At 37.2% G+C, this 27,389-nt stretch overlaps 1 non-coding gene and 2 pseudogenes across 1 annotated transcript; 1 reads left to right on the top strand and 2 right to left on the bottom strand.

Annotated features, from left to right (window-relative positions):
- Window positions 1-4,533: 4,533 nt before the first annotated feature.
- LOC143649464 (biogenesis of lysosome-related organelles complex 1 subunit 2 pseudogene) lies at window positions 4,534-5,464 on the bottom strand (annotated as a pseudogene).
- A 3,084-nt stretch (window positions 5,465-8,548) lies between these two features.
- On the bottom strand, window positions 8,549-8,651 carry LOC143651031 (U6 spliceosomal RNA). Its single transcript, XR_013159777.1, has one exon. It is a non-coding gene; the product is annotated as a U6 spliceosomal RNA (small nuclear RNA).
- A 12,276-nt stretch (window positions 8,652-20,927) lies between these two features.
- Window positions 20,928-21,284, top strand: LOC143650925 (small ribosomal subunit protein bS21m pseudogene; annotated as a pseudogene).
- The last annotated feature ends 6,105 nt before the right edge of the window (window positions 21,285-27,389 follow it).

The raw sequence follows: 27,389 nt of genomic DNA, 5'->3' as shown, positions 1-27,389 counted from the left end.
GCATTAGGATTTGTCTTCTTCTTGCCTCCATTAGTTGGTCCATAATCCTTCATTTCTCAATCACAGCAAACTTTGTCTGCCTTTGCCATTTCATCAAATTTAGATTTCTCCTTCCCAGAGAACACTTCTTGGAAAATTCCGCAAAAATGACAGGGACCTTGGGGTTTTTCTTATGTTCCCCTCTGCACATCTGCTCAAGGAAGGCATAGCAGACATCTTGCCTTTGGTTCCTTAGGGTCCTCTCTAGACAGCCTATTGTTCACTAGTCTGGGTAGAGCAGGGCATGAGGCATGGCTGGGCACAACCAGCCTGTTACTAGCTGGGTCCCTGAGAGTTGCCTTGCCAATTGCCCTTTTTACTTTGTTAGAGAGGTTGTGGGTTTACAGAACAATCATGCTTAAATGCAGGATTTTCCTTATATACCACTCCTGACCACCAACACCCTGCATTAGTGTGGAATATTTGTTTCCAATTAAAAACAGCACATTAAAAAAATTGTACTATTAGTTAGAGTCCATGGTTTAACTTAGGGTTCACTGTTTGTGTGATTTAGTTCCATGGAATTTTTCAAAAAGTTGATAGCCAATTGCATTTTTATAGGGGTTTAATGCCCTAGACTAAGGCAGTTGTGTACAAAGGGCAGACTGACTGTTTCATCCTATCCAAAGGCATAGCATGAATTCCCTTGATCCCTATTCTGTATACTTGGAAGTATGATTCTGTGTCTGTTAACAACTGTGCATTGTGTCCACATGTCCAGTGATGCCTCTGGCCAGAGTCAGCCATGGACTAATTGTTTAGTTGTCATTTGTCTTATTTTACTGAGAGCAGTATAGGACGTATTATGTTAAGTTTGGAAGCACAACCAATGGTACACCTCTTCCAGCTCACAAACCTAGTCCTAATCCTCTTCTTTTGTTTTCCTACCCCTACCCCAGGTACAAGGCCACTCACAACATTCACAACAGTAGGTGCTCACAAACCTATCTAGTGCATTATGAATTCCTTAAGGGTGAAGACATGCCTTTTTTTTTTTTTTAATCTTTGGATACTGCCTTGGTAAATGTTTGTTTTAAGAAAAAAACTTGAACTCCACTCACTATATGTCCATTTTAATTTCTTTTAATGCAGAACTAAGAGCATCACACAGTTAGAAACATACAATTAGAAGGGACTTAGAGAACCTGTAGTCCAACAGCCTCATATTTTACATGAGGAAATTAAATCAAAGAGAATGAGGTGACTTGCCGAGGGCCACACTGTGAGTTAATTCAGCTTAAGTTCTAAAGCTGGGCTTAGAATGCAGGTCTTCTGACTCTTAACCTGAGGCTCTTTTCACCATTACAGTGATTATATTTGAATTAATCATATCCATCCAATATTTATTGAATGTTTACTATATTCTAGATATTATTAATATCCTTTTATATTTATTGACTCATTTGATTCTCACAACAACCCTATGCAGTAGGTACTGACATTACCACACTCTACAAATGAGGAAACCGAGGTACAGAGAGGGTAAGTAACTTGCCCAAGGTCAAATGACAGAGTCAGAACTTGAAACTACAAATTTCTCCAGAAGTTGCCGTGGATGGATTGCAGTTTCTTTAATTGTTAATTTTTCCAGTATAGATTTTTTACTGTTTAAGGAATTGACCCCATAGTTTTGCTGAACATCTAAGAGTGATAGTCTTGGCCATTGTTCTCAGTGTGAATAGCCCTGAGTGAACAGCCCAGAAGTACTTTAGGTTGTTGTTCAGCTACTCTCTGGGCTTCAGGTATGCATCTCAGCATACCATTTAAGATACTCCCCCCTTTTATTCAGAGATGATTATACTTTACAATTAAGAAAAGGTTGTGGTGAGGTAACACGAACTATGACTTCCTCTCCTGAACTCAACGCTGAAGTGGTAGAAGAAGCATGAAGAAGGTTGCTGGATCTGAAAGAACACAGAAATTGGCACATATCCTTGAGGAAAGAGAAAGTGGTTGGCCCCAGTATGGGAAGCAATGGTGGGTCAGAGCAAAAAGGGCTCTGTGCCAAGTACAGGAAATAGGCAGAAGAAAACATTTCAGTTATGCTATTTTTTCTCTTACCCATTTCCCTGAGTTGGTTATGACCTTCCCTGTCATCACAGTGAGGCAGAAAAATTGTGGCAAGCAGTACAATACTGGCAGGAGTGTTGGAGTAACATCAGGATTGTTCTTGAGTACGTTGGGGATGGAAGCAGGTAACAAAAGTTAAAAGTCTTCACATAGGGAAAAAAAAGGTTTCACATAGTTCGATACCCATTTACACCACAAGGTCTGGATAATAAGAAAGACCTGGTGTGGGTTCCCTGAGGGGCATAATTTTCTGGTGCAAGATAAGCCAGTGGGAAGTAGTCAAACCTAGATTTTTAAAAAATTTGTAATCGTAAATTTAATCATCTGGACACATGCACTATACATCCCCTTTCAATCATAATTACCTTCAATATGGCAATGCTACTTATAAACCCACTAATTAGTTATCATCATTTCTATCTGTTCCCTTACATTTAGATTCAACTTCTTTGGGTAGTCTTTCCTCCATCTCTAGCTTTTGTGTATTCTAGATCTGCTATATTCTACAGCATAATCTCTGTGATTACCTTTACCAGAGACATAATAGTGAAATCAAACAGTGTCTGGCTTTTTGTGACTGATTATTTAACACTCAGCATTATGTTCTCAAGGTTCATCCAGATTGTTATATATTTCAGGACATAATTTTGTCTCACTGCTGTATAGTATTCCATCATATGTATATACTACATTTTGTTTTTCCACTCGTCTGTTGATGGGCACTTGGATTGTTTTCATCTTTTGGCAATTGTGAATAGTGCCACTAGGAACATCAGTGTGCAAATGTCTGATCATGTCACTCCCCTCAGCTCTTCCGGGTATATATCAAGTATTGGTGTTGCAGGGTCATAGGGCAACTCAATATTTCATTTTCTGAGGAATCCCCAAACTATCTTCCACAGTGGCTGCACCATTATACATTCCCACCAACAGTGGATAAGTGCTTCTATTTATCCACATCCTCTTGTAGTTGTCTGTTTGTTTAAGAGCAGTCATTCTTACAGGTGTGAGGTCATATCTCATTGTCCTCTTAATTTGCATGTCCCTTATAGCTAATGAAAATGACGATCTCTTCATGTGCTTTTTAGCTGTCTGTATTTTTTCTTCAGAAAAATGTCTATTCATATCCTTTGCCCATTTCATAATTGGGATATTTGTTCTTTGTTCTTTTTCTTCTTACATGGGCAGGCACCAGGAATCGAACCCGGGTCCTCTGGCATGGCAGGCGAGCATTCTTGCCTGCTGAGCCACTGTGGCCCTCCCTGTTCTTTTGTTTTTGTGTTGCATAATTTCTTCATATACATAGGATATCAAGCTTTTACCTAATATGTAGTGTATTAGATAGGGTTTTCTAGAGAAACAGAATCAGCAGGAGATATCTGTAAATATGAAATTTATAAAAGTTTCTCATGTAACTGTGGGGATGTAAGAATCCAAATTCTGTAGGGCAGGCCACAAGCTGGCAGCGCCAGTGAAGGTCCTCCAGAAACTCTCAGGAAAGGCTGGCTGGCTGAGGTAGGAAGAGTGATTTTCTCTTCTGAGTTCTCCTTAAAAGACTTCCAGTGGTTAGATTAAGCACCACTCATTGTAGTGAATGCTCCGCTTAGCCAACATTGTCATGATTTAAGCCCATGAAACGTCCTCATAGCAACAGACAGCCCAGCGCTTGCCCAACCAGACAATCAGGCACCACCACCTGGCCAAGGTGACACATGAACTTGACCATGACATGTAGATTCCAAATATTTTCTCTCATTGAGTTCCCGTTTGTCTATTTTTCCTTCCACTGCTTGTACTTTAGGTATAAAGTTTAAGAAGCTACCTTCTATTACCAGATCTTAAAGATGTTTCCCTGAATTTCTTCTGGAGCTTTTATGGTACTGGCTCTTACATTGAGGTCTGTAATCCATTTTGAATTAGATTTTTGTATAGGTTGTTTGGTTGGGGTCCTCTTTCATTCTTTTGGCTATTGATATCCAGTTCTACCATGCTCATTTGTTGAAAAGGTTATTTGGTTCCAGTTCAGTGGATTTGGGAACCTTATCAAAGATCAAATGTCCATAAATTTAGTGGCCTATCTCTGCACTCTCAAATCTATTCCATTAGTTGATACTTCTACTTTGTGCCAGTACCATGCTGTTTTGACCACTGTGGCTTTATAGTAAGCTTTAAAGTCAGAAAGTTACAGTCCTCCCAGTTTGTTCTTCTTTTTTAGCATATGTTTAGCTATTCAGGATTTGTTTCCCTTCCAAATAAATTGATAACTAAATTTTCCAAGTCTTCAAAGTTGATCATTGGGATTTTGATTGGTATTGTATTGAATCTGTAGATCAGTTTGGGTAGAATTGACATCTTTTTTTTTTTTTTTATTCTATAAAATGCTTTATTTTATGAGTGACAGCCCACACCTCCCACCCCATCCCACCCAACACACACACACATATACACATATACATACATCTTGTCTTTTCTCTATGATATTTCCTTTTACTGTATCTGCTCACTTTCTTTCTAAGGCTCGGCATGAAATTATTTTAGGATGTTGTATTGTTTGCAATATAATAAAAAAGTATCTTACTGACATTCGTAAGGACAAATTTGGTTTGTTTTCTTTTAGAGTTTTAACAATACATTAGCATCATTAATAGCAAAAACAACCATTTACACAGTAACTTAAAGACCAGCCATTTAAGGAAATAATGACATAATCAACCACTATCAGTAAAAAACAAGTCCTCTCATTTGATTCTACTACCAAGTTCAGGTTTATTCTGAACTTTGAGAGAGTCTCTATTCTGAACGAATGGTGAAGACCTCAAGCAGAAGGCAAAGAGTTTTTAAGGGTGAGTTTCTGACAGATACCATCTCAAAGGAGATTCAAGAATAACCATAGTTCTCCAGTTTACTTCAATGTTGGAATATTCCTAGGATGACCAGCATACTTCCTCTTGAGGAGTTTTGACAATTCTATCAGCTTCAAGATTTGGGTCTTATAAAACATTCTTCAACATTTAAAAAGACTTTCTTCCATAGGAATAATTTTTTCATCGCTTTTCCAGCTTCTTGTACTTGGCTTCCAGTTTTTTTGAATATGCATCCAACTTGTAGGCTGCCTGTTCAAGAGCTGCTACCTGCTCCTCAATTACATTGATCTGATCCAGATAAGGCTGCAGACCAGCGTATTTCTGGTTTAAGTCCTTTAAATTTCTACTAATGTTTATTGCAATATTTTTCATTTCAAGATACTTCAAGCTGGTTAATTTATTCATATTTTCCAGGAGTTTATAATCTTCACTGGTGGCCGTCAGTTCGCCAGTTAGGTAAGTGGCCATTTTGGAGAACATGTCCCGGCAGAGCTCATTCATGTCAGCTTCAGCGGGCTCCTTGCTTCCTCAGCTGTCTCCACGGCAGCATCGTCTCGAACAGGCTCCTCAGGTCCAGGGGCCGGTAAGCCCTCCGCCGCCGCCGCCGCCATGACCCGCGCGCTAGAATTGACATCTTAATGACAATGACATTCAATCTCCTTATCCATGAGCATGGACTGTCTTTCCATCTACTTAAGTCATTAAAAAATTTCCTTTAGCGATTTTTTTTGGTAATTTTCTATGTATAAGCCCTTGGCATCCGTGGTTAGCCTTATTTCTAGATAACCGGTTCTTCTGGTTGCTATTTTGAGTAGAATTTTTTCCTTAATTATCACCTCAGATAGGTCATTGCTTGTGCATATAAACATTACTGAATTTTTAATATTAATATTGTATCCCACCACTTTGCTGAATTTATCAGCCCAAATAGCTTTGCTATAGATTTCTCAGGTTTTTTTTTTGAGTTTAAGAGCATGTCATCTGCAAATAATGAAAGTTTTATCTTTCTCTTTCCTATTTGGATACCTTTTATTTTTCTCCTGTCTAATTGTATCAGGTAGAACTTCTAATATGATGTTGAGCTGAATACTTTCAGTTTCTCACCAATAAGTATGATGTTGGCTATGGGTTTTTCATATATGCTGATATGATATTGAGGAAGTTTACTTCAATTCCTAACTTTTGAAGTGTTTTTATCAGGAAATGATGATGGATTTTGTCAGATGCTTTTTCAGCATCAATCATTATGATCATGTGATTTCCCCTTTCGATTAGTTAATGTGCTGTATTAACATTGATTGATTTTCTCATGCTGACCCACCTTTGCACTCCTAGTATAAATCTCACTTGATCACGATGTATAACTGTTTTTTTTTTCTTTTGCATTGGCAGGCACCAGATATTGAACCCAGGTCTCTGGCATGGCAGGCAGGAATTCTGCCACTGAGCCACTGTCACATCACCTTATAACTCTTTTAATGTGCCATTGTCTTCTATTTGTTAGTGTTTTGTTAAGAAATATTGCAGTATGTTCATTAGAGAGTTTGGTCTGTAGTTTTCCTTTCTTGTAGTGTCTTTATCTGATTTTTGTATTAGAGTCATGTTAGCTTCACAAAATGAATTAGGTAGCATTCTTTATTCTTCAATTTTTCAGCAGATTTTGAGTAGGATTGGCATTAGTTCTTTTTGGAATATTTGATAAAATTCACCTGTGAAGCTCTCTGATCCTGGGCTTTTCTTTGTGGGAAGATTTTTATCTTTTCAAAGAGAGAAAAAGTTTATTAATAGCCACGTAGCTGGAGAGCGGATGGACCAAAATCTGTCTCCCTGAGTTTAGGGGGTTGAAGGTTTTCAAGGATTTTAGCAAGCGGAGGTGAGATCATTTCAGCAAGTTCAAAGCAGAAAAGGAGACACTGTTATCATTATCATTCCATTCAATAGAATGTAATCAGAAAGGAGGGGAGGCAGAGCTATCATTTCAACACTAAAGGTATGAGCTGAAAAGAAGGGATGAAAGTTATCTTTCAATAGCAGAGTCTAGGGTGCAATTTACAAATGTAAGGGGCTGAAATTAGTTAATGGCTGACTTTAAACCCTTCATTAGACTTAGGGATTTTACCCTACAAGAAAATGACTGAATAGAAGGAATAACAGCTCTTACTGTCACAAAGACACACAGAACAAGGGCTTTTCCAATCATTCAGATATCAGGGCAGTTGAATTATAGTTTAGGGATTTCAGTTATTTCTCTCTGTCTACCCCAAAATACCAGAAAGCAAAAAGGAATATGATTCAGTAATAAAAACCATTCCTTAAATCTTAATTTCTTGGTTACAATTCCTCCCTCTCATTTGATAATTATCTTTCAATCTTGAGGGATATCTGGGTGATGACTCTCTAACTGCTTCAAGGCTGAAAAGGGTATCGTTAAGCAGCAGAGGAATGATAAGATGAAACCAGTTGCTGTTCTTGGAGAGTCAAGTATTTCTGGGTTTCAGGGCTTCTCTGACATTGGAACAGTCTAGAGGTTTTCAGTTTCTGAAAAACAAACTTAATAAGTAAAATTTTATAGAGCCCAGGATATCTTTCAAGGTTTCCAGGAATACTGTTGATTTGGGTTTGCCATTTTGTGTCAGTTTGCAAGATGTGGTTGAAACTTGCATAAGAGTAACTTCCAGAATGAACTCTTGACTCAATTTGAAATATTTTAGCCATGGAAACTTTATTTCTTTTCCTCCTTTTGGGTCAACTAATCATGATGCCAGGGCCAGTCATGTCCTGTGATGCCAAGGCCAGTTATATTCTGCTATGCCAGGGCCATGCTTATATTACTAGAAATTTTATGCCCTATGTAGGTAGGAAGGTCAGAGTTTGGCTTAGAGAGAGACCATTTTTATTTGAGCAACAGCAGAGGTTTTCAGGAGATGACTCTCAGGCACAAATCATAAGTACGTTCAGTTTGCTATTACAGAACTAAGTTTCATAAGGGCAAGTCTCAAGATAAAGGCCTTGGTCTATTAAATTTAGAGCTCCTCTTGCTTGAGAAAATGTCAGGTGGGGAAGTTCAATATTTTTCCCAGTTCCTCAAGGGACTTTGAAAACATTCCTCCATTTTTTCCCCCCAAAATACTCTGAAATGCATCATCGTATAACATTAACTTGCACAGAATATTAAGATTTTATTGCTTGTTCCAGGTTCTATATCAAATAAAACCAAACTAAGTTGTTTAACTGAATAGGCAGATTAAATTAGATGGGTATTAAAGAAAATTTAAAGTTTGGACAAAATAAACACCTTTTTCTTTTGTCACGCAAAAGTTAAAGCTTTAAAATACAGACAGTGTTGCTTTTTACCTTGTATATTGATTTATCTTAGTTTTAACTAGATCAGTTTCATCACATCTCTAATTGGAGTTTGATCTTTCTCAGTTTTTTTAACAGTTGCCGTATGGATTTATGTTAACTTTCAGAGAAATTTAATCTGAGAACTAAATCTGAATCTCAGTTGTCACATAGATACTTAAAGTTCCAAGGAATTACTAGGGTTATACAAAGAGCAAAGCATTTCAGAATTTAAAAACATGGAAAGCTTCATGAATTTGCATGTCATCCTTATGCAGGGGCCATGCTAATCTTCTCTGTACTGTTTCAATTTTAGTATATGTGCTACTGAAGCAGGTCCTGTGGGAAGATTTTTGATGACTGATTGAATCTCCTTACTTGTATTTGGTTTGTTGAGTTCTTCTATTGCTTCTTGAGTCTGTATAGATAGTTCATGTTTTCTTAGGAATTTGTCCACTTCATCTAAGTTGTCTAGTTTGTTGGCATAGTGTTCTAATATTCTCTTATGATTTTTAAAATTTCATCATGATCTGTGGTAATGATGTCCCTCTCATTTTGATTTTTAAAATTTGTGTCCTCTCTTTTTTATTTTGTTAGTCTAGCTAGAGGTCCTCAATTTTATTGATTTTCTGGAAGAACCAACTTTTTATTTTGCTAATTCTTTCTATTATTTTATTGTTCTCCAGTTTGTTTATTTCTGCTTTAATCTTACTATTTCTCTTCTTTTATTTGCTTTGGGGTTAATATGCTGTTCTTTCTCTAAATTCTCCAGGTGAGAAGTTAAATCATTTTTCCCTATATAGCTATGCATTTATGTTCACAATTGGCTTCTTTTTCTTTTTTTGTGAAAAATAGCATATATACAAAAAGCAATACATTTTAAAGTACATTACAATGATTAGTTGTAGAATAGATTTCAGAGTTTGGTATGGGTTATAATTCCACAATTTCAGATTTTAACTTCTAGCTGCTCTAAGAGACCAGAGACTAGAAGAAATATCAATATAATGAGTCAGCAATCATACTCATTTGTTAAACTCTAACTTCTCTATATAACTCTGCCATCAACTTTGATCTTTCTCCCACTCTTTAAGGGTATTTGGGCTCTGCCCATTCTAACTTTTTAATGTTGAAAAGGGCTGTCAATAATATGGGAGAGGGGGATGGAACTAGTTGACATTATGTAGAGGCTGACCGTTCTGCATTTCAGGACTTACCTGGTCCAGGGACCCATCTGGGAGTCATGGATTTCTGCAAAGTTACTCTAGTGCATGGAACCTTTGTAGATTCCTACATAATGCGCTAGATATTCATTAGGTTGGCAGGAATGGTTTGATTGGGGTTTGGCAAGCTGTGATAGGTAGCAATGTCTAACTGAAGCTTGCATAAGAGTGACCTCCAGAGTAGCCTCTTGACTATTTGAACTCTCTCAGCCACTGATTCCTTATTTGTTACACTTCTTTCTCCACTTTTGATCATCATGGCATTGTTGATTCCAGAGTGCCAGGGCCAGGCTCATCCCTGGGAGTCATCTCCCATGCTGCCAGGAAGACTTTCATTCCTGGATGTCATGTCCCACATAGGGGGATGGGCAAGGATTTCACTTGCAGAGTTGGGCTTAGAGAGAGAGAGGCCACATCTGAGCAACAAAAGAGGTCCTCCAGAAGTAACTCTTAGGCATACCTAGAGGTAGACATGCTTCTCCATTACATACATAAGAGTCACAAGAAGAAGCCTCAACAGTAAGGGCTTGGCCTATTTATTTGGGTGTCCCTAATGTTTGACACAGTGGTAAAATTTAATAATTCCATATTTTTTCTCCCATCCCTCAAGGGACTTTGCCAATACTTTCTGATTATCTTCTTAACATCCCATAAGTTTTGATATGTTGTATTCTTATTATAATTTATCTCCAGGTATTTACTGATTTCTTTAGCAATTTCTTCCTTGACCCACTGATTATTTAAGGGTGTGTTGTTTAATCTCCATATATTTGTGAAAGCTCTGGTTCTTTGCTGATCATTAATCTCTGGCTTTATTCTCTTGTGATCAGAGAAAGGGCTTTGGATAATTTCAATCTTATTAAATTTATAAAGATTCCATTTGTGTCCTAGCACATGACCTATCCTGGAGAACATTCCTTTTGCACTAGCAAAGAATGTATATCCTCATGTTTTGGGTGCAATGACCAATATGTCTACTAAGTCTAATTCATTTATCACATTGTTTATATTCTCTATTTCCTTGTTGATCATCTGTCTGGTTGTTCTATCTATAGTGGAGAGTGCTGTATTGAAGTCTCACAATATTAGTGCTTAAGTGTCTAAAGATCCCTTCAGTTTTGTCAATGTTTGCCTCATGTACTTTGAACTCCTTGACTGGGAGCACACATATTTATGATTGTTATTTTTTCTTGATGAATTGCCCCTTTTATTAATATGTAGTGTCTTTCTTTGTCTCTTATGATGTCTTTACATTTAAAGTCTATTCTGTCTGAAATTAGTGTCACTACTTCTGCTTTCTTTTGGTTACAGCTTGTATAGAAGATCTTTTCCCATCCTTTCATTTTCAATCTAACTGTATCCTTGAGTCTATGATGCATCTCTTGTAAACACATATAGATGGATTGTGTTTTTAATCCATTCTGCCACCTGTATCTGTTAATTGGTGAGTTTAGACATTCAAAATAATTTTTGTAAAAGCAGTTCTTGACTCAGCCATCTTATCCTTTAGTTTTTATTTTTCAGATCTCTCTATATTTTTCCTCCTCTCTTTTTATCCTTTAAATTTACATTACTCATAGTCTTCAATTCCATGCTCTCCTCCAAATCTCCCTCTTCTCTCTCTCTCTCTCTCTTTTTTATTAAGAGTTTAATCTCTTCCTCAATTTTGAAGGATAATTTAGTTGGATAAAGAATTCTTGGCTGGAAAACTTTTTTGTTCAGGATCTTAAATATATCATAGCACTGTCTTCTTGCTTTCCATGGTGCCTGCTGAGTACTCAGAAGTAAGTCTTATGTGTTTTCCTCTGTATGTAGAAGATTGCTTCTTTTGTCTGCTTTCAGTATTCTCTGTTTCTCTTCAACACCTGACAGTTTGATTAGTATATATCTTGTAGTAGGCCTATTCAGAGTTATTCAATTTCGAGTTTATTGGGCCTCTTTAATCTGGTATTTATGTCTTTTATAAGGGTTGGGAAGTTTTCCCTGATTATATCTTCAACTAACTTTCCAAGCCCTTTACTCTTCTCTTTTTCTCCTGGGACAAGAATGATTCTTATATCTGTGTGCCTCTTGTTGTCCATCATTTCCCTAAGATCCAGTTGTATTTTTTCCATCTTTCTTACCATTTGTTCATTTCTTCTATCTTCTAGCTCACTTATTGTTCCTTCAGCTTCTTTGAATATGCTACCATGTATCTCCAGTATGTTTTAAATTTGCTCTACTGTATCTTTCATTTCTGTGAGATCTGACATTTTTCAATTTAATCTTCCAAATTATTCTTTATGCTCTTATACCGTCTTCCTGATATCCTCTATTTCTTTATAAATATCCTTAAGTAGTTGTTCAATACTCTGTGCCCACTCTGGATTTTGATTTGGTCATTCGGCTTGGCCATTTTTGCTTATATCTTCATGTGCTTTGCAATTGTCTGTTGTGCTCAGCATATTTGATTATCTTGATATGTTTTTTATTATTTTTATTAATAAAACCAATCAACATATAAACATGGACATTCTTAATGTATGAACATTCCATACTTGGTGTGCAATCAGTAGCTCACAATATCATCACATAATTGTATATTCATCACTGTGATCATATCTCAGAACATTCACATCACTCCAGAAAAAGAAATAAAAAGAAAAAAGAAAAAACTCATACATACCATACCCCTTACCCCTCCCTCTCATTGACTACTAGTATTTCCCTCTACCCAATTTATTTTAACATTTGTTCCCCCTATTATTTATTTTTGATATAGTTATTTTGCAAGTTGGTTTCCTTCACTCATTTAAAGTTTTGTATTTACTTGGTTTTGTATTGAAGGTTCCCTTTTACACTTTGTTTGTTAGTAATTTCCTACCAAACCAAGGTCTAGATCTCATGTAGGGGATGCAATTCTACTTGAGGGTTTGTTAGAAGCTAGGCTAGTATGCATGGGTACTTCAATGGTAGAATGGCTGCCCACCATGCAGGAGACCCAGGCTCAACTTCTGCCCATGCACCTCTCCCCAAAAAGAGAATAATAATAAAATAAGAATATAATAAAATATGAAAAATGACAATAAGAACAATAAAAAACACACCTCAATGTAGTAGGCCCCAGAGTAAAAAAAGGGATATCCTAAGATATATTGGAGGTGAATTCAGACAGTGTCCACTGAAGGGAAAGAAAATTTAAGAAAAAATATAAAACTAAATGAAATAAAATAGAATAATAAAAAATAAATATATAAAATAATAAATACAAATCTATAAAAATGAAAATAATGAAAAGCGAATTATACCATTAATAAAAATATATAGAAAGACTATATTAAAAAAGGGAAAAACAAGTATAAAAAAGAATATTAAGAAAAAAATTAAAAATTAAAAAAACAAATAAAAGCCTGGGCAGATAGAGAGTTAGCCTGCCTGCCTTTATTCCTTCTTCCCAGCAGGTGGCGATCCCGAGGCATCTCCTCCCCTCAAACTCTCCCTTCTCCCACTGCAGAAACCTTACTGAACTTACCGCTTCTCACCAGCAAACGGCATGCCTAAGGCTCCTCCTCCCTCATGTCTGCCCCTCCCACCAGTGGGACTGGGGAATTGACCAGTGCCTGGAGGATCCTCAGCCCCACAGCACCCAGTAGCCACTGGATCTGCCAGACACCGCACTTGTGGGGCAGGCTGTTCCTGGCACCCAGAGACTGGCCCCTAGAGGATGATTGGGTCGCGTCTGGGCACCCTGGCTGGTGCTGTCAACTATGACCCATTCAGTCTGGGGTGGAGAGATGATCATTTGCCTCAGATTGCACCTTTTCTTAAGACACAGTCTGCTCTATGTGGGGATCATGGTCGCCTGATTCACCCTGTTCTCTTGGTCCCAATCCCCAGCCTCTCTCCTCCCTAAAACTCCCTAGACCCTGTTTGATTACTCACAGCCCAGTAGAAAGTTCCAGTCATTTTCTCCCCATCCCCCATCTTGTCCCATGGAGCAGGGTGAACTCATTCCACTCCACTCTGCCATCTTCCAGAAGTGCTCAAACCTAGATTTTAATGCCAAACACTCTACACCTACCATAACTATCCCTCCTACACTCTGCAAACTCAAAAGAAGGGGGATAAGTTAGGGTGTGGGCTTTGTGTTTTTTAGATAACACAATACTGGCGAGTGTTCTGCAGGGGGTTGTTCCCTAGGAGAAGATAAACTGCTAGAAGAAAATACCAGAGGAATAAAATCACTATAGTGAAATAAGCTGAACAGCTTTTATGAACTAAAGCAGAAATTATGAACTAACAGAATATGAATTTTAAAAAGCCATAATAAATATCCTCAAAAACATAGGGAGTATACTGAAAACATGAAGCAATAACAAGAAGCCAAGAAGAACCTAGTGGAATACTTAGTACAATACTGTAATTGTGAAAAACAAGGATTCAATGAATTGATTGACTAGCAGAATGAACATAGTAAAAGAATGATTTAGTGAGTTAGATGATTAGAGCAAGGCGCTCTTTTGGAGGGCACTAAGAATAAATAGAAAGTATAAAATAAACATTGAGAATATGGAAGGCTGACATAGACATCCCAGTATCAGTATATCAGTCAAGGTCCTGGCATGAAACACAAGCCACACTGAGCTAGACTTTTGCTTTTTGCTTTTTGCTATTTCTTTTTTTTTTCATACATGGACAGGCACAAGGAAACGAACTTGGGTTTCTGGCATAGCAGGCAAGAACACTGCCACTGAGCCACTGTGGCCTGCCCTGAGCTGGACTTTTAAAGAGACTTTAATGAGAACACTCTTTAAAGAATAGACTTTAAGGTGAAAAATTTCATCAGCATCCAAGAGCGACTTTGTATACTGATAAAAGGAACAATCAGTCAAAAAGGTATAATGATATAAAGCTATACCTGATAAACTATGGTGGAAAAAATGGATGCATATTACAATTGTAACTGGAGATTTTGATATATCTTTTTAAGAAATGATAAAGGAATATTTGCTATAAGTAATATTATTAACTGGCTTGAACTACTAAATATACATACACATATATGAACTATCAGTGTTCCACAAAGGGGGCTGGGGGAGTTTAAGGTCTTATAAGGGTTTAGGACAAGGGTGTGAGAAGATTTCAGTAGGGTCCCATGACATAAGCGTTTGTTAATAGCAGTGATGAAGGGAGGAGAGTTTCAATGCCTTGTTTATGATACCACTTGTACACTCTTTACTCCCTGAGTAGGTTTGATGACCTTTAATATCTGTCCTGGTCATGTAGGCCACTACATGAAGTGACCTGCTCTCAATATGGAGGGGAATCCCAGGCCCTGGGTCACCACAATCCACCCTCATGCAACAGAACACGTTGACCATAGGACAGACATTGTATCCTTATTTCACAACAGTATGAGACAATAGAACCCTAAGAGCCCTCACACAGAGACAACAACCCCACAAAGAGATGCCATCATGGCCAAGAAAGGAAATTAAACCATTTTCCAATTAGTAGGAAAAGAGTGGTGTAAAGAGTTGTATAAGGTAGCAGGGACATAGGGCTGTTTCCACATACAATGTCCTGTAAATGAGAAGATTCTTTTTCAGATTTTCCAATGCATTGAATTCTGCCAGCTGGGTATTCTGTACAGTCCAATATGCAGGAATCACAGTTCCAATCATCTAGCAAGGATGGAACATCAAAAAAAATTTTACTCTGTACTAAAGCAAAGAAGTCCCAGTAAAGTCCATTTAGCAAACGCCATTCAGACCATATTCTCTGGCCATAGTGCAGTAAAATAAGAAATTAATTTTCAAATAAAAGGATACCTGAGATAGAAATAACCATAAGGAAAATTAAGAAATACCTGAAAGTGAAAGACAATGAAAAAACAACATAGTATAATACATGGTATAATTCACTGGACATAGCCAAATAGTATTTAAAAGTAATTTATAGCTCTAACAGAACATGAGAGAGAACAAGACCAAATAAACAATTTTTTTCAGCTCGGAAGCTGGGTAAAGATAAACTGAATACTCTAAGAAATAAACAAAAGGAGGAAATTTTAAGAAAGGAACAAAATGAATAAACTATAGAATTCACCTACTTAGAGAAGATTAGCGAATCCAAAACCGTTTTCTCAGACAATATCAATAAGATAAACAATAACAGCTAAAACTTATACAGTGCTTACTATGTGCTAGGTATTGTTCTGAACTCTTTAAAACTATTAATGCATTTTGTACTTATAATGATATTATGAATTAGGTAGTATATATTATTGCCATTCTACAGATGAAGAAACAAAGTAGAAGGGGCTAAGCAAATTTTGCGAACCACTGCAAAAATAATAGATATTGTAAGACCATTAAAGGAAATTGTGAACAAATATCAAAATACTGAAAACCAAAAAAGAAAAAAAATAACTTTACGGAATAATACAAAATGCCAAACTTATTTCAAGAAGAAATAGAAAATTTGAATAAGCCAAAGACCAAAAAGAAATCTGAAATAAAAATCAAAGCTATCTCCCCTAGGGGAAAACAAAACAAAACAAAACCCAGGCCCAGGTGGCTTTACAGATTATTTACATTCATTTTTCAAGAAGGAGAACTTGATCTAGTACAACTTGTTAAAAAACAAAGAACAGCTCTCCAACTAATTTTTTTTGTTGAGGTAAAATTCATATAAAAGAAAATTAAGGATTTTAAAATGTCATTTCATGAGGTTCAGTCAGCATTGACTTCAAAACTGGATAAGGAGGTATTCCAACCCAGTCTTGAGGGCTTGGGTCAGCCTAAAGACCAAAGAACATGCTAAGTAGAGAGGTAGACATGAATTTTGATTAGGACGAATGAACAGGAGAGGATTCTTTCACGGTGGTGGTGGGCCAGGAAAATGAAGTTCAGTGTTCCACAAAGGGCCTGGGGGAGTTTAAGGTCTTATAAGGGTTTAGGACAAGGGTGTGAGAAGATTTCAGTAGGGTCCCATGACATAAGCGTTTGTTAATAGCAGTGATGAAGGGAGGAGAGTTTCAATGCCTTGTTTATGATACCACTTGTACACTCTTTACTCCCTGAGTAGGTTTGATGACCTTTAATATCTGTCCTGGTCACGTAGGCCACTACATGAAGTGACCTGCTCTCAATATGGAGGGGAATCCCAGGCCCTAGGTCACCACAATCCACCCTCATGCAACAGAACACGTTGACCATAGGACAGACATTGTATCCATATTTCACAACAGTATGAGACAATAGAACCCTAAGAGCCCTCACACAGAGACAACAACCCCACAAAGAGATGCCATCATGGCCAAGAAAGGGAATTAAACCATTTCCCAATTAGTAGGAGTGTGGTGTAAAGAGTTGTATAAGGTAGCAGGGACATAGGGCTGTTTCCACATACAATGTCCTGTAAATGAAAAGATTCTTTTTCAGATTTTCCAATGCATTGAATTCTGCCAGCTGGGTATTCTGTACAGTCCAATATGCAGGAATCACAGTCTAAGGAAGGGTGTTAGTACCAGAAGATGGCAAGTCCATGCAAACACAAATTCAGTCTGATTGTGGGCATGAATGATTGCTGAAGCCCATTGTAGGAAGGCATTCAAGTTTGCTAGCTTCCAGAATGCAACACACCAGAGATGGATTGGTTTTCAATAAAAGGGGATTTATTTAGTTAATGTATAGTTCTTCAGAGGAAAGGCAGCTAACTTTCAACTTCTTATGTGGGAAGGAACAAGGTGATCTCTGCTGGCCTTCTTTCCAGGCCTCTGGGTTCCAACAACTTTCCCTAGGGTGATACCTTTCTGCATCTCCAAAGGCCTGGGCCAAACTGTGAGTGCTGAGATGAGGTGTGCTGATCTGCTTTGGCTGTGCTACATTGAACTCTCTCATTTAAGTGCCAGCAATTAAATCAAACATCATTCGTTGCAGTAGGCATGCCTCCTAGACGTAATCAGCAACAGACGAGTTTCACATGCCATTGGCTCATGTCCACAGCAGTAGAACTAGGTACCTTCACTTAACCAAGTTGACACCTGAACCTAACTACCACAGAAGGTGTTTGTTAAGGCACTATAAGTGGAAAGAAAGATGCTTATGGGGAACAATAAGGGGTCTAACAATATACATACTAGTGTTCCATTGGTCCACATAGTTATCCATAAATGTCTTGTGAGATTAGAAGGCCCCAGATTGGTGATCATTTTTTTGTGTATGTGTGTTGGATTACAATATGTTGGATAACTCCTCTTCCCCATGGGTTTAAGATTTCCAAACAGTGCAACTGCATAGACTAGTAATAAGGTTAAAGGACTTTATTTTTCCATTTGTATAGTTTGAAGCATGGGCAACAACAAATTCTTCTTCTTCCCCCTTTTAGGCTGTAAAGCAGATGGCCCTTTAATTTGTATTTTTAGAGCCTGCATAGGTTTTGTCATTAGCATTTCAATAGCAGCTGGGGCTGCAACCAGTGGGATTGCATTCAATCCAGTTAAGGTTTGATAGAGGTTCTTAGTCCACTATTGCAAGGACCTCTTGCCATCTTTTAGCTGTTTCTTTAACAAAGCATTTATTCTTTCTATAAGGCCTGCACCTGTGGGATTGTAGGGTAGATGGAACATCTACATGATTTCCTGATCCATGGCCTAGGATTGGGCTATCTGCCCAGTGAAAGGGGTCCTCCAATCCCTGTTTATTTATGTAGGCACTCCATACAGAGCAATAACTTTCTCCAAACATCTGATGGTGGCCCTCGGTTCGCCTCCTCCACAGAAAAGCTAACAACAGTCTTGTAGCCGTGTCCATGTTAGTAAAAGCATACCCTGCCCCCACTGGGAGCAGAAGGGGACCAAAGTAGCTTTTCGATGCAGGGAGCACTCTCTCGTGATGTCTACTGGTTGTTGGCATGTGATCGTCAGCTGGAATTTTCGTCATTGGCAGGCATCCCAGATGTCTTTCCACAATTCTTATCACCAGAAGGGGCAACTTATGACTGTCCATTGTTCCTGCTTCCAGATTGGCATCCAGGTCATAAGGCCTTTGTTCACAGTCCACCTGTCAATAGAGATGCTTAGTGTGCCTCCTGGGTTATGCACTATTATTATCCATATTGCTCTTAACTCAGCCCATTGACTGCTTTGCATAGCACCAGTCTCCCACCAAATAGTGTCAGTACTGGGTTGTACTGCTACAGGTGTCCATGTGGGAAGCTGCCTGCTGGCAGACTCATCAGTGTACAAAGCAGCCATAGGAATGTTACCTGTGCATTCTATGGTGGGCATTTCAACAGCTATTTCAGGTACAGCAACTTTAGGCTTCTTTATAGGACATTGGTCCAAGAATCTCATGCATTTCTGCAATCAGAGGACTGGTATTGAAAATGTTGTGCTATAGCAGGTAGGCTTTCCATTTGATCAGAGTGCCCAGTTGGGCACTGCGAGAACATGGCTTGAATACCATATTGATTATCTACCCCTGAATAGGGATGGCTGTTTTCAAGGTGACTGGGCATCTTTGCATCAGTCCCTCTATTTACAATAGAGCATTATATGCAGCACACAAATGCTTTTCCAGGGGGCTGTATCTCAGTTCTGCCCCCCTTTTAATATATTTTTAAAATTTATTAATTAAAAAAAATTAAAAAATGAATTAAAACATAAACATATATAATTAGTAATTCACAATATCATCACTTAGTTGCATATTCATCATTTCTTAGAACATTTGCATCAGTCAGTTCTGCCCCTTTTAATAATTGTGACCAAAAGTCAAGGGGCATTCATTTAGAAAGTTGCCTCTGTCATAGACCCCACCCAAAGCCAATACATCCAATTGTATTGTTGCTGGTTACATCCAATTCACAGGGTGGGTCTGAGTCTGCCCCCTAGTGCTTGTGCCTGAGCTATTGCCCTGTTTGCCTTTTCAAAAGCAGCCTGCTGGAGGTCCTCCCATTTCCAAGTATAACTTTTTCTAATTAACATATACAGCGGTTCTAACATTTGGGTTAAGTGAGCAAAAGGTTTTTCAATACCCCCACAACCTCAAGAAAGCCATTAGTTGTTGAGGTGTGGTCAGCATGGGGAAACATTTTTACCTTATCAATTACTGCAGAAAGAATGATTTTTTGTCTTATCCAACCATACAACACTTAAGAATTTGACAGAGTAGCCAAGACATCGCAGTTTGTTGTGATTAAGTGCCCATCCTGACTCTCAAGTTGAGATAACAATGAGCATGAGGTATCTGTTAGTTTTGAAACAGAGTTACTGGTTAATGTGACATTATCGATATAGTGAAATAGATTTTTCAACTTAGTGAAATCCTTTGCCATGAGACTATGGCAGATGGTTGAGTTATGTAAACAGCCTTGTGAGAGCACGATGAAAGTCCTTTGTTCTCTTTCCCAGGTGAGATGAAAGCAGGTTGACAGGCCTTATATAAGGGAATACTAAGGAAAATATTAGTTAAAACAGTGATAATGAATAATTAAGTGCTAATTCCTTGTAGTAAAGAGGCTACCTTTGGAACCACTGCATACAAAGATGGTGTTACTTTATTCTTTTCTTCCCAAACCTTTTCCAAATGGCACACAATGGCTTTTGCCACATTTTCTGCCCTTGGCAGCCATTCTCAGAACTCCTAACAGGGGCCATGCTATAGCCACCACTATTTGGAGGCCTCTTTTCTTCTTACTCAAATTTTGTTGTCCTGCAATCTGTTGCAATATAGTTAGCAACCCTGCTGGAGTTTTCAGAGTGTCCCAACAGTTTTGTTGCAGTCCCCATTTGTCTGGGAGGGCAGCCACCCTTCCCTGTATGGATAATAGAGGCCAAATTGGGATTTCCCCCATGGATTCTCCCTTCCTAAGATTCATACCTGCTATGGCTGGTGGCTTTTGGGTCTCCTGGCTGGCTCACCAGTTGTTCCAGCCCAGCTCTTGGAGGACTTGAGTCAGGGTAGCCTGAAAACCCAAGACTACACTAGACAGAGAGTTAGACATGAATTTTGATTAGGACTAATGAACAGGAGAGAATCTTCCATGGTGGCAGCTGTCTATGGAAAATGAAAGCTAGTGCTCCACAAAGGGGGTGGGGAGAGTGCAAGGGCTTATAAGGGTTTGACAAGGGTGTGAGAACACTTTCAGCAGGGTCTCATGGCAGAAAGGTTTGTTAACAGCAGTGATCAAGGAAGGAGAGTTTCAAGCATTGTTTATGATACCATTTGTACATTCTTTTCTCCCTGAGGAGGTTTGATGACCTTTATTTTCCTGGCCATGTAGGTGGCTACATGAAATGACCTGTTCTCAATAGTGGAGAGGAATTCCATGCCCTGAGTCCCCACAGGAAGGTTGGTGGAGGCCTGGTGGAGAAAAGTAGATCCTACAGTATGAAGACTTTTAAATTCAAGGTCATGGTAAACATCTGACGTTCATTATTAGAACTGTGATGGTACACATGGAAGGGAACATGGAAGGCGTATACAGAATCCTAAACAGAATCCTTACCATGGAGAGGCTCACTGAGGGTATTAAGCAATGGTGGTACTATGAGAAGTCATGCTGTCAGCAACAGTGGGAAAGCTATGAAAACTACCAGTGAATGTAGAAATGGAAATGTCTTACAAGATCAACTTCTTCATGTGAAAGAGTCAAGCAGATCTGTTGCGGGGATGCTGAGGCCTGCCTAGTATGAAAAACTTCATCTACTTCTTTTCCTCTTCTAACCCCATTTTCTCTTACCTTTCTTTACAATAAACTTGATCACAAAGATGCAAGCAGGCCTGCATATACAGAGGCAATCCCACTAGTCAGCAATGGACCCTCTCTATCAGTAAGTGAAAGAGAAACTAAGTCAAAAAGTAGTCTAGCAGAGGTGAGGAAAATTTCTACAATATAGTTGAATATATCTACCATTTCCTACCCAATTATGAACCTCAAACCAAGGTCTTAATATTGGAAAAGCGTTTGTCTCTGATTACTGAATGACCCACCACCTGTTACTTAAGGGGAAGAAGAGGAAGCATGTATGTATTTGGAATAAATTCTGCTTCTGAACCCCACTCCCCCCAAAAAAATCACTATGTAAGTATAGTACAGAAAAGGATGAAAATTAAAGATTCATTTTGCTTATATATATGTATATATATATATACATATATATATAAAGCATTTTAAAATTGATAAATAATATATATTCACATACCATATAATTATCCAACGTGTACAATCAATGGCTCACAATATCATCATGTATCTGTGCATTTATCATCACAATCGACTTTTTTTTCTTTTTTGTGAAAAATAACATATATACAAAAAAGCAATAAATTTCAACGCACACTGCAACAATTAGTTGTAGAACAGATTTCAGAGCTTGGTATGGGTTACAATTCTGTAATTTTAGGTTTTTACTTCTAGCTACTCCAAGGCAGTAGACACTAAAATAAACATCAATATAAGGATTCAGCAATCATACTCATTTGTTAAACCTTACCTTCGCTGTATAACTCTGCAATCAACTTTGATCTTTCTCCCACTCTTTAGGGATATTTGGGCTATGTTTAAAAAAATTTTTTTTTCATATTGAAAGGGGCTATTGATAATATGAGATAGGGGAATGGAAGTAGCTGATGTTCTGGAGAGGGTGGTCCTTCTGCATTTCAGGATTTATCTGGTCCAGGGATCCATCTGGAGGTTTTAGATTTCTGGAAAGTTACCCTAGTGCATGGAACTTTTGTAGAATCTTATATAATGCCCTAGGTGTTCTTTAGGGTTGGCAGGAATGGTTTTGGTTGAGGTTAGGTGAGCTATGATAGGTAGCAATGTCTAACTGAAGCTTGTATAAGAGTGACCTCCATAGAAGTCTCTCGACTCTATTTGAATTCTCTCAGTCACTGATACCTTATTTGTTACACTTCTTTCCCCTCTTTTGGTCAGGATGGCATTGTTGATCTCATGGTGCCAGGGCCAGGTTCATCTACTTATGGATATATTTTAAAGCTATAAAGAAAATCCTGAGTAAAATATAAGTTCACAAAAATCTGACAGTACATTATGAGGTAATATAATGTCATGATCAAGTAGGGTTTACCTATGGAATATAAACATATTTTCCATACATTTGAAACACTGTCAGAGTAATTCACCATAGTAAAGGAGAAAATTACATGTTGATTTCAATTCATGCAGACTTTTTTTGATACAGTTTAACATATATTCTTTAAAAAAATCCCCACTAAACTGGCAAAATAAAGGATATGATATGCTACAAGCCATATTTCAATAATTGTCAACACATAATATTTAACAAAGGTGAATTTCTTTTAAAATCCAGGAAAATGCAAGGATACTCCCAATAGAGCTACATTAAATATTGTTCTAAAGATTCTAGCCAATATGATAAGACAAGGAAAAGAAATAAAAGTATAGAAATTGGATGGGAAGAGACATAGCAGTCAATATTTGTAGATAATATAATTATCAACATAGAAAACCTTGCAGAGTTAGCAGTGAGCCAATTAGAGCTGGCAAGAGACTTCAATAATGTTATTGGATACAAGATCAACTTACAAAAACCAATATAAAATAAGTTGGGCTTTTAAAGAGAAATACTTTATTAAGCTCTGCTAATGAATATAAAAAAGATCAGAATCAATGGAGTGGTGGAACATGTTCATAGATTGGAAGATATTGTAAAAAACTCTTCCTCTATTAATCTATAAATTTGATGCAATTTCAATAAAAATTCTAATAAGATTTTTTCAAGACTCAACAAACTTATTTTAAAATTTACAGGCAACAAACAAATATTCCTGAATAATTATTTTACATACAAGGATAACAAAGAGAGGGACAGGCACAAAACCATTTATAATAAACAATGTTGTATAGGCCTAAAAACAGACAAATGAGAAAAAGAAACAAAATAAACAGTGTAGACAGAGCCATGTGTTAATGATGGCATCAAAGCAGGATGGGAAAAGATAGATTGTTTAGTACAGTGTGTTTGCAAATTGTTTGGAACACCGACTCATCACCTACTGTATCTCCAATCCAGTTGGGTTTCTACTTTATGTTTTGTGTACAGTTTGAACCCAAGATGAATTAAAGACCTAAATATGAAAAGTGGAAATATAACTAGAATAGAATTTATTATGAATTTTGGTAAGAAGCCATAGCATTAATTAAATAATAGCTGTTAATTCTGGAAAATAAATTCAGCAATGACACCAAAGAGTTAATAAGAGCTTACTTCTTAATGTCTTAACCAAAAGTATTGTGTAAGAACCCTAATGAATTTTTTTGTTCCATTCTAATTTATTTGCTCATATTATAGAATAAACTGAACACTTCGAAATCTTTTGCTTACTATATTGATTCTGTGTTTTAACTGTTTGAAAACCATTCTAAATAATGTAAAAATTAATCCAAGCAGAAAAAAGAATAATGCTTCAAATTTGAGCCAACCATTTAACAAAGCTTTTATAAAAAAGTCTAACAAAACTTCTATAAAAAGGAAAAATGACTTCATTTTCATATGTGTATGAATCCCTTCAAAATGGTGAAGAATATATTTGAATGATTTTATCTTTGCATCACTTATGGAACACCTCTTTTAGAATTTCCTCTAGGTCCTGCGGCATTTTTTGTTATCATTAGTAATGTCTTCATTAATGGAAAAAAATTCTTTGGGGGGATTTAATTTTTAGAAATAGCAAAGTCATTCAGAAAATTGTCTCATGGAAAAGCAACTACGCCATTCTTAGTCAAAACCACAAACACATAATCACAATATAACGAAACTTATTTTATTATGTTGGGTTAAAAACAAACATTGGCTCTGGGAACTACAGTGGTTGTATATGTGAAATAGGTTCGAAAGGTATGGAGGATTCAAACTATGGAAGCTTTGATTGCAAAACTAATGAGTATGCAGTTCCAAATACAATGGGGACTATTAAGGGTTTTTGAGCAGTGAAGTGACATGTACAGTAAAGGGTGACTGTAGGATAAGTAAAGTGAACAATTCTTAGAAAATCACATCAAGTATCTTTCTGAGATCTGGGACACTATGATTTTTTCCTAATGTACTGACATAATAACCCTTTTCAGGAAAAGGAAATGACTTGCCATGATTTATTAGTGAATTAATATTCTATACTTCCAGATTAAAAATAGTTTCTCTTGATGGAGAGGATGGAAATGGGAGACAGGAGTGTAAGAGGGGAAGGATTGATTTTTGATAATCAGTATGCTATTGAATCATTAAATGATTTATGCTTTACATTTAAAAAAATGATGTAATAAGCATCAAGTTAAGGAATTACATGTTATATCTTCTTTGTACCCTGTACATCTTCTTTAATGACTAAATTTTAGTAAAATGTATTCTTTTTGTATTTGAAAGGATCAACATTCACTTGGTCAAATTAGAAGCTGCTGAATTATTATAGACACTTTACTTTTCTGTACCATCCACATTAAATATATAACCAAGTCCTATTTTGCCACAAATCCATTGCCTTAATTTAGGTTCCCATGAACTGTTTATAAAGTGCAACAGTCTCCTAACTGATCTTTCTTAATACAGTTTTTCTTTTTTCCGCATGGGCAGCGCCGGGAATTGAACCTGGATCTTCGGCATGGCATGCAAGAACTCTGCTTGCTGAGCCACCGTGGCCCGCCCTTCTTAATACAGTTTTAACCCCCTCCAATTTATTTCCTCATTTTCTTATTCATTCATTTAATTATGCAAATAATTATCGAATGGCTTTTATACCAGGCACTGTACTGGGCTCTAGGTAGGCACTAATGAACAAAGTAGTCATGATCTCTGCTTTGATGCAATTTATAATTTAATGGGCAGATAGCCATAAATCTATACAAGATTATGAATTATAATGAATTCTATGAATAAAAAGAGTAGAGAACTATGAGAAAGGATGACAGGGATGAAGGGGACTACATGGTAGCCAAATTAATCTTTCTAATCTGATCATGCTTAAAATCTTTCATTTCTTCCCAATTGCCTACAGGATTAAATCTAGATTCCTTAAAATGGCTCACCAGAACTGTATGTTTCTACCCTAATGTCCAGCACAATATCAAACTCATAGAGACTCAGCAAATGTTAGTTGAATGAATGAATTATAAAACTTAAAGATGATTTTAAAACAACTCTGCATTTACTAGTATTAATAAAGTTTGTGGTTTAGTTTTGGAACAGATTGCCAAAAACTTTCTTAAAAGGAAAAATTGCTTTCATCCATTTTTTTTAAGCTCAGATTATTTTTAGAACTTTTTTTGTGTGTGTGACTGAAAGCACTGCTAGAATTTTAACTGAAACATCAGAAATGTTCTATTACTATAATGTGTAAAACATTACATTTGTGTGTGTGTGTGTGTGTGGCAGGAAAAGTCTGTAGTAAGGGTAGTAAAAAACAGATTGACACTTGGTCATTATATCTTATCAAGGGTGTTTTACTTGTAATGCTATTTGACAGCTATGTTCTAGGCCTGACAGCATTGAACCAGCTTAATTCCCACTGAGCTGCTCTAAATAGGCAGTATCGCAATCAGTTTAACAACCCCTGGAGGCAATAAAATCTCTCCTTTGAACGAATACTCAAGGGGAAGAAATCTAAGATTTATAAAGGGCAGCAAGCATTCAAGAAAGGGGCAAAGTTTATGTGTGAGCCTATAATTGATGTTTCCTTTGTTGAAAAAGAAAGCTTGAGGATGCTTTAAAAATTAATCTTTAACAAGTTCTAATCTGCACTAACAAGTCTGTTCAAGATGAGCAAAAGAGATATGTGATTCTGAGAGATGAGTTGTTCCTAACCAACTAAGAAAATTTGGAGGGGTCATAAAAGTATGAAGAAGGAAAATTTTCATTACGGTGGAAGACCTTAGCCCTGTCTCTGATGTTTATGCCAAAGGATCACCATCACCACAGCATTAATTCGGCTTTTTGATTGACTTAGATTAGTGCTTGCTTAATATATATTATCTGTATGAAGAAACTTTTAGTCAAATATGGTATCATCCTCATTCTAAATGTACTTGGCCATTCTGCATCTGCTGGCAGTAATTTAGTTAAACACAGGTTTAAGTGGGCTTTAAATTAAGACGGTCCTAGGTTTAAATATTTGTTCCTATCACTGCTAGCTGTGTATCCTTGGGGTTATTATGCCACCATTCACAGTTTATCACCTGTAAAATGGGGATGATAGTCCTTATTAAATAGGGGGTATGAGAGTATGTAACTTAAGAAGAGTGCCTAACTCAGTGTGGTCCACAGAACAACAGCTGGCTTAATTAAGGTCTTACTATGTGCTAAACAACTAAATATGAAGCTAAGGGCTTCAGATTGCTTATTCCTCACAGTCACCATTTGTGATTGATTCAGTGGTACAGTAGAGAAGATGCTCTGGGAATGGAGGATACTAGGAGAAATAGGTTAGGGTACATAGTCAATTTGTTATTTTTTCTAAATCTTGTGCCTACTTTCTAGGGAGGTGTCTTTGTCCCATCTCTGGACTCTAAGGCACTTGGTCCTAAAACTTTTGAATTCCTTAGCACATCAGGGTGTTTTCATCCCTGGAGTGGTGGTGGGTATAGGCACTACCATCAAAGCTTAGCAATACCTTTCTCTACCTCTCCATTTTATGTATGTGTGTCTGTGTGTACTGATTCCTATTGCCCTGATTCTTCTTATCTTGCCATTTAAATTCCTATTGTTGCTTGTGACTTTTGTAGTACTACCAAGAGGAGAAACTTTCCGTGCTTTCGTAAACTGTTCCTTCTCCCTGGGACTCTCACCATTCACCATCTATTTACCTTATTAAACTCTATTTTTTTAAAT

Source organism: Tamandua tetradactyla, chromosome 11 (assembly GCF_023851605.1).
Source record: "Tamandua tetradactyla isolate mTamTet1 chromosome 11, mTamTet1.pri, whole genome shotgun sequence".
NCBI classification, from domain to species: Eukaryota; Metazoa; Chordata; class Mammalia; order Pilosa; family Myrmecophagidae; genus Tamandua; species Tamandua tetradactyla.
Note: the sequence above shows the minus strand (reverse complement) of the source record. Positions and strands in the feature narration are given on the sequence as shown.